This window comes from Ctenocephalides felis, unplaced genomic scaffold (genome assembly GCF_003426905.1).
Source record: "Ctenocephalides felis isolate EL2017-DRISC unplaced genomic scaffold, ASM342690v1 CF-g0.4_SCAFFOLD_01170, whole genome shotgun sequence".
Classification (NCBI taxonomy): domain Eukaryota; kingdom Metazoa; phylum Arthropoda; class Insecta; order Siphonaptera; family Pulicidae; genus Ctenocephalides; species Ctenocephalides felis.
In genome coordinates this window covers 30,494,114-30,509,750 of record NW_020537324.1, presented here as the reverse complement: position 1 = coordinate 30,509,750, position 15,637 = coordinate 30,494,114, and positions in this window count along the sequence as shown.

The window sequence follows — 15,637 nt, the reverse complement described above, 5'->3', positions numbered from 1 at the left end:
CTCATAAATTAATTTATTTTTTATTGATTAAGTCGATTATTTAAACATATCGGGAAGTTCATGTAACTTGCCTCAAGGCCAAATACCAAACCAACTAGTTTTTATTTGAATTTTTTCTATGATAACATTATCATGTACTTTACCATTTTTCAATTTTTATTAAATGCGCCAATTTTCAATATAATTTGCTTGCTAAATTAAAACAACGAACAGATTTTTTACTGAATGTTTGATAAGTACCATGAATTAATTGCGTTCAAAATCTTTATGCGATTTGGGATTCAAATCAAGACTTTTGAAGCAGGGTTTAAATTTTAAAACCAAGTTTATAGCAAAACCTATGATTCCAATTATAAAGAAGTTATACAGCCCATATTCGTACAAATTTAATCAATGCAAGTTTTGACTGATATCTCTATGATATATTCAAGTCTGTACGTTTTGCAAATATGCTGGAACCATCGCGGAATATATGATTTTATCAAGTTATTCATTAACTGTTTCTATACGTATAACGAATCGATCATAATGCGTTACAAAAGCCTTGTTTTTTCAAATAGCAAATTGTCAAAAAATGTATTTGCCAATTTTTTTATTACTTATTACATTTACAACTGTCTAGTTAAGGATATTTAGTAAATTTGTGGAATTTACAATTATCAGCCGTGAAGGGACATTCTATAGTATAAACAACTAAATAACCCTGTTGTTTTTCCCTTCGCTATAAATAATATTAACAATATTTTAATGATAATAATATAAACTTAACTATTCTCTTATAAATAATTTCTTATGAACGTTAATTAAGTTATTTCAATCTTCATCAGGAAAATTGATGACTTAAATTATGTGGCGATTTTTTCTTCAATCTACAACGTTAGTTTTCTGTTTGCTAGTAAATTTGGATACTACTTTTAAGTTTATATTACTAACATAAGTACTTTATTATTCTTATACTTTAGTACTTTATTATTCAAAATCTAAACATATTTAAAATTCCATTAGCTCTATAAACTGAGTCCTAAATTCTCAGTTATCAATAATTTTGAACATATATGCCTATGTTTAATATTTCGAAGTGCTTTGAGCAGTTTATAGTTGCGCGGGTCTGAAACAGTTTGAATCAGGCACTAATCCCATGTTGCAAATACCACACTGGTTATCTACACCATTTTCACAGCCCACTGTACAATTGAAAGGATTAAAAGTATTGTTTTTGAACTAAAAAAATAGATTAATAAATTTTTTTTCTAGTTTGTAGTTTTTTTTTAAAGAAGTCTTTTAAATCGTTAATATGTTGCAAATTCAAAACATTTTGAAAATTATGAAAAAAAATTATAAATATTATTGAAAAATATTATTTACTAATCATATAAAAAATAGTGTAAGCTAGATAATTAGTATGAGTGAGTTTTTTATTCAAAAAAATTGTTTTCTTTTTGTCAGAAGTTTCTCAGATCAATTTTTTATTTCAAATCTAATATTTTGTACTAAGTTTATAAAGTTTCCATAAATAATATAATAAAATATCATTTACCAATAATATAGCAAATTTAATAAGGCTTGAGGTCGGTTTTGTTTGTCGGTTGAGTTTTGTATTTGGTAACAATTCTAAATTGTTATACATATTATGTTAATCCACCATGGGTCCGAATTAACGTTTTATATAAAAAATAGACAAACAAGAAATCAGTGATTATAAGCCTACATATGCAAACTAAACACCTTAAGGCAAGTTGCAAAAACTTCCCGATTTGTCTAATAATTGTCTAATTAATCAACCAAAGTGAAAATAAGATATTGAAATAAAATTGTCAATTGTTCATTTTGAAAAAAAAATTACCTTCCACTTAAATCTAAAAATTTTAATTCACAATAATTATCAAACACATTTATGATATCTGTAATTATATTAATCACAGTGAACAAGCACGTGCTGGTATATCCTAAAATTGCAGCTTATTATTCCAAATTTTTATTAATTTATATAACTCAATTTTTGTACGACTGTTTAGTGCATGAACTTTGCCGTCATGCAAAATTTTAATAAATAAGTCGAAAAATTATTTATTTTGTGAAATATTAAGCATATGATATTGAAAATACCATCTCGATTACGTATACCATATGCGTAGTTCTTGATTAAATACTATCAATATTATTTAAAATAATGGTAACATTTTACAAATAACTAGAGTTTTGTACGCAGCTCAGTAGGTGACAGATATAACGCTTTTTTATCTGATTTATAACAAATTCGTAAACTTACTGCTTATCGATTTTATTCCAATGGCTTTCAAATTTGCGAAATCGTTCAGTCGTTTTTGAGAAAACGCCGACGAGAGGTCATAAATTAACTCACACACATAAACTTTTACTAAATTTGGTCTCAATCGATTCAGAATCACTTGGAAATTCGAGATATCATGAAATTAGCAAATCGGATTTTCTCGCGAGAACAGTCTTCTCCTTCGGAAAATTAATTTTGTTTAAAACATTCTTTTGATATTAATAAAGTATGTGACTTTCAAGTCACAGCGCCCTCTAATGTTTTTGCACTTGTATGAAAATGTTTTTTCAAGTTGAAAATCCTAGTATAGACTATACATTAATAGTATAAACATTAAAATACGCGTCTTCTCACAAAACGCCGTAATTGTTTGGAAACATACTCGAAAAAATTGCAATGTGAACTTGAAGCTACTCGAGCCTATAGAGGGTTAAGTTAATTTATAAATTTCTTATGCAGAAAGAAAAATTCCCTTTTATCCTTTTTGTCACTATTCTGTCATACTATTCGTAATAATTGAATTTTTATTATCCGAAGTTTCTATAATTATTATAATGAATTATTAACTTCCCGTGAAGTTATTGTAACCGATCAAAAATCAAAATTAAAAATTTTACATTTCTTCACGTTTTGAAGGTTTCTCAACATTTTGGCATACCTCAGAAAAAATGAATGTGTGTGTGTGTGTATCTATGTATGAATACAATTTTTCGTCCACGTTTTCGGGCGCACGGATCAACCGATTTGAATGGTTCAAAAAACGTTCGATACCTATTGATAGGGAGATGTCCTGATTAGTTTTTGGCAAAGGCAGATCCAGCCGTTTTGGAGATACGGAGCAAATAGTGCAGAAAATAAAAATCGAGTTTATGAGAGATTTGAGCATCAGATTTGAAAGATCCAAGAAACATTCAATTTGTGATGACGGGGAGAAGTGGTGATTTTTTTTTGTATATCGAAAATAATTTAGATTTTAATTGTAATTCTGACTCAAGTTCTAATATACTTTAAAGAAATATTTTCAGCTGCAATTCAGTTTATATAATTCTTATAAATATTAGACAATGTTACAGTATTTATTTATAATAATCTATTTGCAAACATTTAATATTCCTCGAACATTTCGTTACGGTACGGGATTTCAACAATTTGCCAATTCCAACAATATGCCTTAAGGCACTATGCCATACACACCACTAGTTTATCAATTTAAAATTATGCTTGTGGTCATTTTTGCATAACAATGAGTTATCAATATGACAAAAAAATTAAAATAGTGTATATTATTAAATTGAATTGTATGTGAATTCCTTATTCAGCAGAATTATCCTACAGCTTCTATCCGCCATAGTACAATTTGAATCTAGCGTTAATCCCATGTTGCAAATACCGCGGTCGGATGCTTATACCGGGCGCCTCCACCGCCTATGCCGCCTATGCCGCCGCCGTGGGACTCGGCTGGTGTATAATACGATTCAATTATTAATCGTCCAATTGTACATTGACCGTGCGGGGTGAGGTTGAGCTTTTGCCGTTCACGTATCCACACCTGCCACCGCTTGGGGAATTTCCTTGTTGTCGGTAACAGTAATGCTACAGTTACTGAGATAGCGGCAGGGAATCGTCAATCACATGTTTTATTCAAACAGTGGATTTTCATGAATTTCTATTTGCTTCGGTCTGCTTATACAGAGAATTGTTTGTGATAAACAAAAATATATAGAGATAATAATATTTAATGGACTTTGTGGTGTTTATAAATGTTGAACTGTTTGTCTTGCTATTGGTGAATGAATACTTATAAATCTAAATATATATTGTTAAATATAATGAACAAAAATATTTATAAACTCTTACTACTATATATTGCTTTGAAGCAATATCAATTTTCACTTAGAAATATAGATATTAAATTTCTTTGCCGGGCATTGCTGCACCAAATTGACTAATAAGTTAGTCCAATTGGATAAAGCTAATAATATAATTATCAAATATGAATGGATTACCATAATTAATAATAAATAATAGTAAATAAGGAATCTTCTAGCCCTACCGCTTATAGGACGTTCATGATTGCTGTTAAAATATGATTTTAACTAGTAGTTAATTTTAATTATCAAAATCAAACCTATTGTTTCTCAAGATATAATTAATAAAATAAGATAAATTCAACTTTTGAAACACATATTTCATGGGCAGTTTTGTATGTAACTTTGTCGAAAGAATTCAATCTGAGAGTTGTAAATACTATTAACTCAATCTATACAAAATTGTCTATTTTTTAACTTATTTTGCATTTTTATTAAGTATCATTTTTATTGTTTTCATGTTGCCAGTGTAAAGATTTATGTGGTCCTTTTCATCCCTATCAAATGTTATAAGGTTATATAAGAAAACTCTTGAATAGGTATGGCAAAAATAACAACACAAATTATGAAACAAATAATTAGCGTTTAGTTTAAAATTACATTCAGGTATACTAAACTAAATGTTTAAACTAAAACAAAATGACAAAAAAGTAATAACAAAAAAAGTGACTTTTGATAAAATTTTGAAAATGAGACCGTTTCTCTTGCTACATTGAATTTAACCAATTTAAAATGTTGGCTGGTTACAAATTTTTCGTCCTTGTATTACAACTTCAAATAAGATATTATCATTAAAAAATAAGAGTTTTTACCGGCGGTCCTTTAATCCCCGTTCTACCCTATAAGTGGTGCATATACTTAGAATTTAAATATCAGTAAAGATTTTGGGATGAATGACTTATTCTCTGAAAATTATAAAATTATGGTATTTTGAACATATTGGTCCTTTTGAAAAAACTAGTACAGTCTTGCATGCTAAATAGAAAAAACACAACCCGTCCGGATCACAAAATGAAAATTTATCATAAAAAATTCAAATAATCATTTTTTTTTTGCAAAGATTTGGTAAAGATGTATATAAGCAGTTTACTAAATTTTATCTTACTTTTTATTCAAAAACATGTTACACTAGCAAAAAGTATCGCTTTAATTACATCCGATTAAATTGCTTAAAATTCAAACTTTGCGAATGAAAAAAGAAACAAATATTTGTTATTTAAATCAGATTAGTAGAAAATGGCAAAGACTAGCAAACGATTTAAAAATAAAAAATATAATTTAAAACATGTGTATTTTTTAAAAATTTCAAAATATTAATCATCATTTTATTCGTTTATAGTATAAATTACTAATATGTAAAGTATGTACATTGATCATATTTTTTAAAAAACTATCATGAGAAAAATATTTAGCCTGTAAGCTAGCATAAATATTAAGAATTTAATAAATTTTCAAATGGAAATATAGAATAATGTTTTCAATTAGCTGATTTTATGTATATTTCAAAAGATAGCTCTGAAAAGATAATCGGTGACCCCAAATTCACAGGATGAAGGTAGAAGAGTATAAAGGCATTAAAATGCTCCCGACAATCGAATTACAAAATCTAACTTCTTGCAATTAAAACGGGCTTATCGGAGAAAACCGATAATTCTGAACTCAGAACATGAACTCCTTTAGAATGCTAAAACATTTTAATTTAATTTTGAAATCAGTAATAAAATTTAGCGATATTGTTCATGGAGAGAACAATAATTATTCTCTAACATTGCGCTTTACTTTGTTAGTATTGGTAAATTAGTGATACATTTTATTTTAATCAAATGATGTAAAAGGTTTATGATTAAAGTGCTTAGAAAGTTTTTTGAGTTTGCATTAAAATATGATCTTGGAGAATTTAGTCTAATTAATAAATTAAAAATCCAATTTTTGAATAAAAAAAATTATAGCAAATCATATCATTGATTTTTGGAAGTGCTGCCAAATTAATTTTGAATTTGGAAGAAAATTTTTTTTAAAAAAATCTTGAATCTAGAGAAAAAAAGGATTACAACGAATAAGTTGTATAATCAGTTACAGCTTGGTTACAGCCTACAAGCGTTTGCATGTCGTATCAACATAGGCGAGAGTTAATTTCCCAAAACACTTTGTAAAATCCTAAAAAGTTTTTACGATCTTGTGATAAAATCTGCATTTGGGCAATGTGGAAAATGGCAAGCTCAGGGAACATGGTGATACGAGAGTGCGTTCAGGACAGTGTTAATAATAGATGAGATTTAGCATCAACTCAGCATTCTCATAGCCTCAGCTTCTATTCTGTCCTTATTAATATTTACGTCTAATTTGGCAACAGATCTGGTAACAGTAGATGAAACTTGAGAATATATGTTATTTCTTGTATAACTATATTTGAGAAACAAATGTATAATTCATATACAAAGCGACTTTATATAAATGCTGAACTAGTTTTAAGTAGCATTTTGCCTTAATGCAAACTACACAAACTTCCCAATTGTGTAAATAATGGAGTTCATCAGCAAGAATTACAATTAGTTATTTAGATAAAACATTCAACTGTTTATTCTAAAATCTTTTGCGCTAAAAACGTTGTTATATTGATGTTTTTTGAACATAATTATAATATCTGTAATTGTATAAAATAAATTAATTCGTTTAACATGTTTCACTTCATTCATTGCGTGTTTTAAAAAATAATACAACTACAGACGTAATCTGTAAGCAGTGGCTATCTATTATAAGATATTTTTGAAATCAATGCAAGATAGTGTTCTAAAACTCATACAAAATTTTTCTAACATATCAAAGTTAATCCACTTCTTCATTTCAATAATTTCATTCAATTATTTGTAGCTCTATTTATAAGTTACTTTGCCATACGATTTCAGCATTTGTTTGTCTTGTTAATAATCTTTTCGCTGAAACTGGTCGATTCAAAATTACAAATTCAAATAAAGAGCGTACAAAACTCTTTTTAATATACAAAGTAAGCCTATAAGCTTTTAGATGATTGGTTATAATCCCCAATCATTCAGAGTAACAATAATCGTTTTGCTTTCAATCCTTTTAGTTCGCTTACAAAAGAAATCAATTTGCACTTTGATTTTATGTCTGTTTTTTCGCTCTTTTTGTCTTTAGATATATAATTTGAAATGCTTAGAAATTGTTAAATTTGCATGAGTTCTTAATGAAAGAAAAAACGTAGACAATGCAAAAAAATACTTTTTTTCAAAGTTAAAGCAAAGTGACCTTGGATATTAGAAACAAAGTCGATGGAAAATTTTGCATTATGATGCAAAATGACGAAGATGCTGTAACATTCAAAATTTAAATTAAATTATTTTGAATTTAATTTTAGTAAGTATTATACATGTCAATATAATGACTAATAGATTATATATGTATTTTTATATTATCGTGTCTCTTCTTCTGGTCATGAATTAGAGTTTGCGCGAGCACATTGCGTAAAATATAAGGGTTGTACTTGACGTGGATGCTAAAGCATTCGTCGTATATTACGATTATATATTCACAATCTCACTACGCTTATCAACCGCGTTTAGTAAAATTTTTGATATCAAATCAGCTTAAAATTAAAACGACTGTAATTTTTTTTATCTTACTAGAACTTTTACTGTCCGCGAACATGTTAATTTGTTATATTTTCACAAACTTTTATAAACCAAATGAATCTATGTTATATAAATTTATATTAAAAAAATTAACTGGTCGAAAGCGAAGTTTGTTTCTGATGAAAAATCGAACTTGCTGATATGTTTTTTCGTCATTCTCAATATATTGGAACTAAAATTAAATTAGAAATGAAATGCATTAGAAATTAGAATGCATTTGAGCTTCAAAAATTTAGAGGATACTATATGCAACTCGATAAAAAATTGGCGTTTAGAACATTAATTTTAAGAGACGATCAGTCGGACCATTTTTTTAAGAATCAATAGAAAAGTACAAAATTATTTAAGCTCTTATAACAATGATTTTGTTTGTTATTGACAAAATATCTTAAACTATAACAAATAATTTTCATACAGTTAACAATAAATATTTTATTGCTTTTAATGAATTTTATATTCAATTTGAAACCTCGCCTCGACAATAAATGATTAATTGCTTATTAAAATTATTTTGCCTTTGGTTAAAAAATGAACTGATGAATAGTTGTTCTGATTGAGACTGATTGTAGTACATAAAAATTAACAAGTTTTCTTCAAATTTCACGTTTTATGTAAATTACTACAATATTTTTATTGATAGACAATAATATTACACTACTTTGAATATTTGCATAAATAATACTACTCGAAAATCAATTTTGAATTATAGTACTTGTTGATAATACATATTAATGTAATAAAGATATTATGTCAACAAAAAGTGATTACATATTTCAAACTTTTTATTAAAATTCTATTGTTATCATTTTTATATAAATACAGTTTTGTTGTTATTGTATATTATTCGAAAGTTCAATTAAAACAATTGTTTATAAAATATTTAACAGTGAAAAATTATTTTGATAAAAATTTAGTCTGTAATGATAGATGGGTGAGCAAATAATAGATGGGTTGACATATGAATAAAAATGATGTAAATATGAATGATTGTCAGAAAAGTATAGTTAAATGGTATAAATGAGTGTATTGTTTTTGATGTGACATATGGAAAGTTTTAGTTAGTAGTATATGAATGTATATAAACGTGTATTTCAACGTTCTCGAAATAGTTGTCACCTAGCAATTATGTAATAATTAAAGGGAAATTTCACAATATGCCTATACATTAACAATTAGATCAATATCGATCTACAAATACGTTCCACTACAAATTCGTTTAATAAAAATCTTTCAGGTCAAACAACTGCACGTAAGTAGAGCGCTCTAAAAACGCCTTTAAACTCTTAACGAATTTCCCACATTCGTTTCGGAATCAATTAATCAAAGCGTCAGACGTAAATCTTACGTTAGTAATTTTCTGACTGACTTATCTAGGGAAATAATCTACATGTTCCGATTTCAAACTTGGCCGCAAGGCCTGCCAGCGAAGGCACAGAAGAGATAATGTCGTGAGGGATTGACCCGGCTCTTCTCCCCCAGACAGAGGAACGTCGTTCACCCGAGAAGAACTTGGGACTTTCAGACTAAATCCTCGATATATAAACGAGAAAACCACGAGTCTGACGGCTTCCCAAAATATTAGGTATTTATAACAAAAAAAAACTCAGAACTAGGTAAGCGTAGCAAAAAAGAAGTCGAGAAGTTCGGAAATAGAATGGGTAATAGGTTGGGGATGTAAGAGGTTACATATATGTACGATATAAAACCTTTTAGGATAAAAATACTTTGAAATTGTTTGACTTATAGAAATCTAACGACATTTATGAAATGTCATAGAAATTATTAATTATATTTATTGCTTATATGAAACTGTGAATTCTAAAGAAAGACGAGTATAACAATGAGCAATAGGTTGATACAGGCCTGTATATACCCGGGACTTCTAGTAATTATACTTTGAAAACCAAACTTGCAGAACTATGTGTTTTTTTCCTTTTGAGGTTTTGCAAAATAAACAACCGTGTTTCATTTAAAAACAAATCAACAACTACTAAAAATATTTTAGATAGGAATTCGACGATGTCTAGTGTTCGATTTTAGGCAATGACTGATTACACATCATTCTTTTTTTTTTCTTCTTTTACCTTTCTTTCTTTTCCTTTCTTTGCCTTTCTTTCTTTTACTTTCTTTTTCTTTCTTTCTTTCTTGTTCCTTTTTCTTTTTCCTCTTTCCTTTCTTTTGCATTTTTATTCCGCTCTTTTTTTACTTATTTTCTTTCCTTTTCCTTTTCCTTTTCCTTTTCTTTTACTTTTTCTTTTCTGTTTCTTTCCCTTTTCTTTTTCTTTTCTTTAAAATAACTCTACTTGTTTTTTTAGATAACTTTTTACTCACGGACCTTTAAACCCCAGGTATTTAATTTTATTATATGTGTATGAAAAGTAAATTTTAGAATTCTTAATACATATTTTATCACATTCTTACAAGCTGAAATTTTTGACAAGTTATAGAAAAAAGTATCAATATTAATAAAAATAAATATAAGAAAAAAGGTAATACGCTGCACATAAAAAGCAATATTAATAAACGTGATTAAATTGATTAATTATCACACTATTTAATTGAATACTAAATATAAAATCTAACAGTACATACTATATATGTAAACAATTATTCAAGTATTAACAATTGAAAAAAAAGGTAGAGTTACACCTAATTAAAATTATAATTATGGGTTTAATTCAATTAATTAAATGCTATCGACATGCAGTCATAGGATTACTACATCAAAAAAATTAATTACAATTTGTATAAAAATGTTATTTGCAACATTATAAAAAATTATTTTAAAATTGTAATTCAATATGTTAATTCCACAATAAAACATCTTCAAGAGAACAAATTATACGACCATTGCGGATTTAAATAAATAAATGTACCATGTAAAATATAGTATAATATTAATAATAGATATGTAATAATAATAATAAAAATGGAAGTTAGTAAAGCCCGGTGCACACGACGCCAGTATTCCTTGTAATATGATTTCTATCGTAACAGGATTTCTAGCGAGCAAGAATTTTGCGCCAGATTTTCACTTATTTTATGATTAATATTAATTTCGTACATTTTCAAATAGATTATTATAAATATATACTGTGAATTTCACAATTTATATTTTATAGGTCTAAAATACACTAATGCTTATAAGTGTACAAACAGAGAATTGTATGAATTGTAAACAAAAACATGTACGTATCGCATCTGATTAGAATTAAGTGAAATAATAATAATTAAAAGATAATAAAATGCTTCAGTTTAAGGGGCACAACTAGCGTGAAATTTTCAAACTGTAGTCGAATTTTCATATTTTTTCATATTTCGATAGGTTATACCTTTAAAAATAACATACCAAAATTTCAAATCGATATCTTGAATAGTTTTTGAGTCACAGCCATTTAAAGAGTATATATATAGTATATAGTATAACGATCATTTTATCTTTAAACGCGTTTTTCTCGAAACAGCATTTTTCGAATTTGCTGCAGCGATTACTCAAAAACAAATGATCCGATCACTATCATTTTTTTTGTACATGCTTTATAATATAGTTCTCGTAAAATAAACTATCGATTTTTTGATAGGATCAAAAATCGAATTTTGCAGTCCAAAAACTTTTTTATAAAAAAAACGCCGCCATTTAATCATTTTTTGATTTCTGTTTTATCATAGTTCATTTTACAGACAACATTATCTAGTTTAACGATTTTTTTTTTGGATTTGATCCACGTAGAAGGCCGGAATCACTGCAGCAGTGAAAGGCCTTTTTTGTGCCGTTGGAGATCGACGATAACTTAAAAGATATTTAGTTTTTTTCTTCAAAAATTTTGAGATGTGCTGATTAGTTTTTGGCAAAGGCAGGTCCAGCAATTACGGAGATAAAGAGCAATGAGTGCAGAAAATTTAAATCGAGTTTTTGAGAGAACGGAGCATCCGATTTGAATGATCTAAAAACATTCAACTAGTAATGATTGGGAGAAGTGGTAATTAGTTTTTGGCAAAGGCAGGCCCAGCCCATTTCGAAGATACAGTGCTAAATGTGCAAAAAATGGCAGTTTTTGAGAGAACTAAGCGTCCGATTCCAATGATTCAAAGAACTTTCTGCTTGTTTTAGCGAAACAATTAATTTTGGAAAAAAAATTCTTGTTTCAAATTTTTTTTTTTGAAAAAAAAATTTTTTTTGTATATTGAAAATAATTCAGATTTTTATTTTAATTCTGTTCTAATATACTTTAAACAAATAATTTCAACTTTCCAATTCAGTTTATATAATTCTTATAAATATTAGACAATGTTACAATATTTATAATAATCTATTTTAAAACATTTAATATTCCTCGATCATTTCGTTACGGTACGGGAAGTTCCAGCAATTTGCTTTAAGGCACGATGCCATACACCCAACTAATTTTTTTTTAATTTTGAGTATTTTTGCAAATTTCGAAATTTTTGAAATAAAACGATTTGAATTTTTTTGTAATTTTTTGGAAATTTTGATTTTTTTTGATATTTCAGATAAAATTACGAAAATTTGAAAAAAAATGCATATTTAAATTTTTTCGGAAATTTGAATATTTTAAAATTACTGAACTGCCTTTCCTAAACTAATCATTTATTCACGCCGCTATATATACACAATAGCTATTTACAAAATAAAAACTAAGCGCTTCCAAATCGAAGTAAATGAATCAAGTACGCATTGATATTTTCGTGTCAAAATACAGCTTTCCTATTGGACACTGAGGTATCGGCCACGAGATCGTTCATCTATCGCCGACATAGGACATGCTCCATTCGTAAAATACGGCAGGAATTTGCAAGGACTGAAGTTGTTATGAAATCAAATTTCGACGTTGTTAAGGCAACGGTTTTACTTAGAAATTATGATGAGTATACCGCCGTTATGAATGCGTGAAATCTAGCAGGCCAGATCGCAAATTATGTCGCGCAAGATCGTAAATTATGGTTTATCATGTCGTTCCTAGGGTAACAAACAAACAAAAACTGTCCAGCATGAAAACTGGCGTCGTGTGCACCGGGCTTAACTAAACATTTTCGGATCGAAAATAATAATACTATATAAATACATGTAATAATAATATTATAAATTTCGAAGCTACATATAAATCTGTTGTACGAAACACCCACAGACGTATTTATATTACTTTTTCCATCAGGATAAAAAATAAATGATATCCAAATAATACACATGATAACAATAAGGATATGCTATTTTAGGTACGGTCAAGTTTTATAGCCTCATGGCAATGGATAAGAAATACCTTCATAGATCTTGATGGGGTATCCGAACAAATATTTTTGGGTGATAATACAATGTTGAACATCCCAGATATATATACATATATATATATATATATATATATACATACATACATATACATACATATATATATATATATATATATATATATTTTAATTAACGCCCATGGAAATAATACAATATAATTACATTTTAAAGAGTACAAGTTATAAACTAAAGATAATATTTGGGGAAATTAGAGTATGAGATCATAGACAGCTTCTACAATATATGCATAACACTTAACATAAACTAAGTATTTAACCAAAATATAATCTAATAGTATTAAACATTTAATTAATTATAAATCACTACTTAAAACAGTCATTTGAGGATAATTTTCCTGGCTTGCCATATTGCCACAATATTTGTAGTCTTTAAGATAGAGATAGACAACTATTATCTTCTAATTTAGACAACTTTAAGAAATATCTATGATAAAATTATTGTGAATTTTGCATTTGATGTGTAATATTTGTAAGTAATTCTTATTTTTTTATTGTGTATATTTTATAATCTAAGACCAAAACGTACAATATGAAGATCTCTCTAAATTATTGCATATGTAATTTGTACAATGAAATTGATTTATTATTTTATCTATTTTTATGTGTTTTATGAAGTAGCATTTCAAATGGATTTCACTTGAAAAACAAGTTTTATTAACATACCATAGGGCAAATTATAGTAATCACAAAAAAATGGAAAGTAAAAATTTTTGCATATTTTTACGTTTTAGAGGTTTTTGAACATTTTAGCATACTTAGAAAAAATTGATGTACGTGTGTGTAGTATGTGTATGTATGTATGTTCGAATACAAATCTTCGAACGTCGACGATTTAGAATCAACCCATGTAAATGAATTAAAAAATATTGAATTTCTTTTGATGGGGAAACTTGATGATTTGTTTTTGGCAAAAATACGGGACAAAATGTGCAAAAATCGGTAATTCAGATTTTGAGAATACAGAGTGTCCAAAATTAATGATTCAAAAAAAATTTCACATGTATTGACAAAGCACTGTTTTAATTGAATATTTGAGAATGCAGGTCCAGCGGTTTCGGAAATCCAATAAAAAAAAGTTAAAAAAAAAACTGCCGTTCGGCGCCTAATAATGATCATTAGACATATGCACACAAATTATCAGATATTTTACAAAGATTTTAATGATAAGTACAATTTGTTTACATTTCTAAACGTTCCGTACCAAGACTTATATTGCTGAAGCTTGATATGGCAACAAGGCGCTTAAGCGCTTTAATATTTTGCATCTAAAAGAGCAGCGCAACGCCATCACATTGAAATACATTCAAAGGTTTTTTTTTTTTAAATTAAATTTTCAAAAATTTTAAAAAAAGTTCAAAAAATCAATTTAAAAAAATCAAAACTCAAAATTTTCGAAAGTTTGAAAATATATAACAATATTATATGACGATACGGAAACTTCCATTAAATTGTTAACGCACGATGCCATGCAGCGCTAGTTTATTTGCTTCATTGTCATGGCATCATCAACAAATGAGCTTTCACCGACTACTTCAGTAGTTTGTAACATTAAATTATTACAAACAATTGTTTTCATAGACATTCCATAAAAGTTAATATTCGTCCGCATAAATCGTATAATATTACCATCACATTATTTTTTATCTCGAATGCGGTTTTTATGACTGATATAATAACGTAAAGCACAAAAAGGTTGAACTAAATCGCTTTCCCCACTTCTTTGGCTTCCATAAAAAATATTAATTCTTGGAAATTCCTCTCGCACAAAAGAAACTTGTGTAATTTTTCCTCATTAGATCATTTTAACAAGACTTTATTTATTTCCTGACAATGTTTCGAGTCGCTTTCTGTTGTAAGTTTTCAGCGTGGTTCATAAATAACAATTTATAATTCCAGGGTTTGTTATTACTTTTCTCAGAGAGCGTTAGCGTTCTATCGCTTCGCAAACAGATCTCTTCTGGTCCGGCAATATTTTATTTGTAAATCAGATTGTCGAGATTCTACATCAGGGGAATTAAATGTGAATTATTGGATACAAATTCGAAGGACGTATTTATTGAAGTGTTAATTAACTATATTATTATTATGAACGTAAAGCCTAAAACCATTATTCTTTATTTTCAACATGGAAGTTACTTTCACATAATCAAAAAATCTGTATTCATAGAAAAACTGTATAATTAAACAAACGAAAATACAAAATTTCAAAGTTTCTAAACATTTTGGTATAACTTATAATAAATTGATGTATGTGATTTTTTATATAGTGTAATGAGTGTAAGTATATTTATTAATTTCACATTGGATACATTACAAAAATCGCAAAAACTAAAAACTAGATTTTTTTTCAGATCTTTGCTTTTCAAAGGTTTCTGAACATTTTGGCATACTTTAGAAAAAAATGATGCATATGCGTGTATGTATGTACGTTTGTATGTATATATGTATGCATGTATATATATGTATATATATATGTGTATATATGTGTGTATGTATATGGGTAT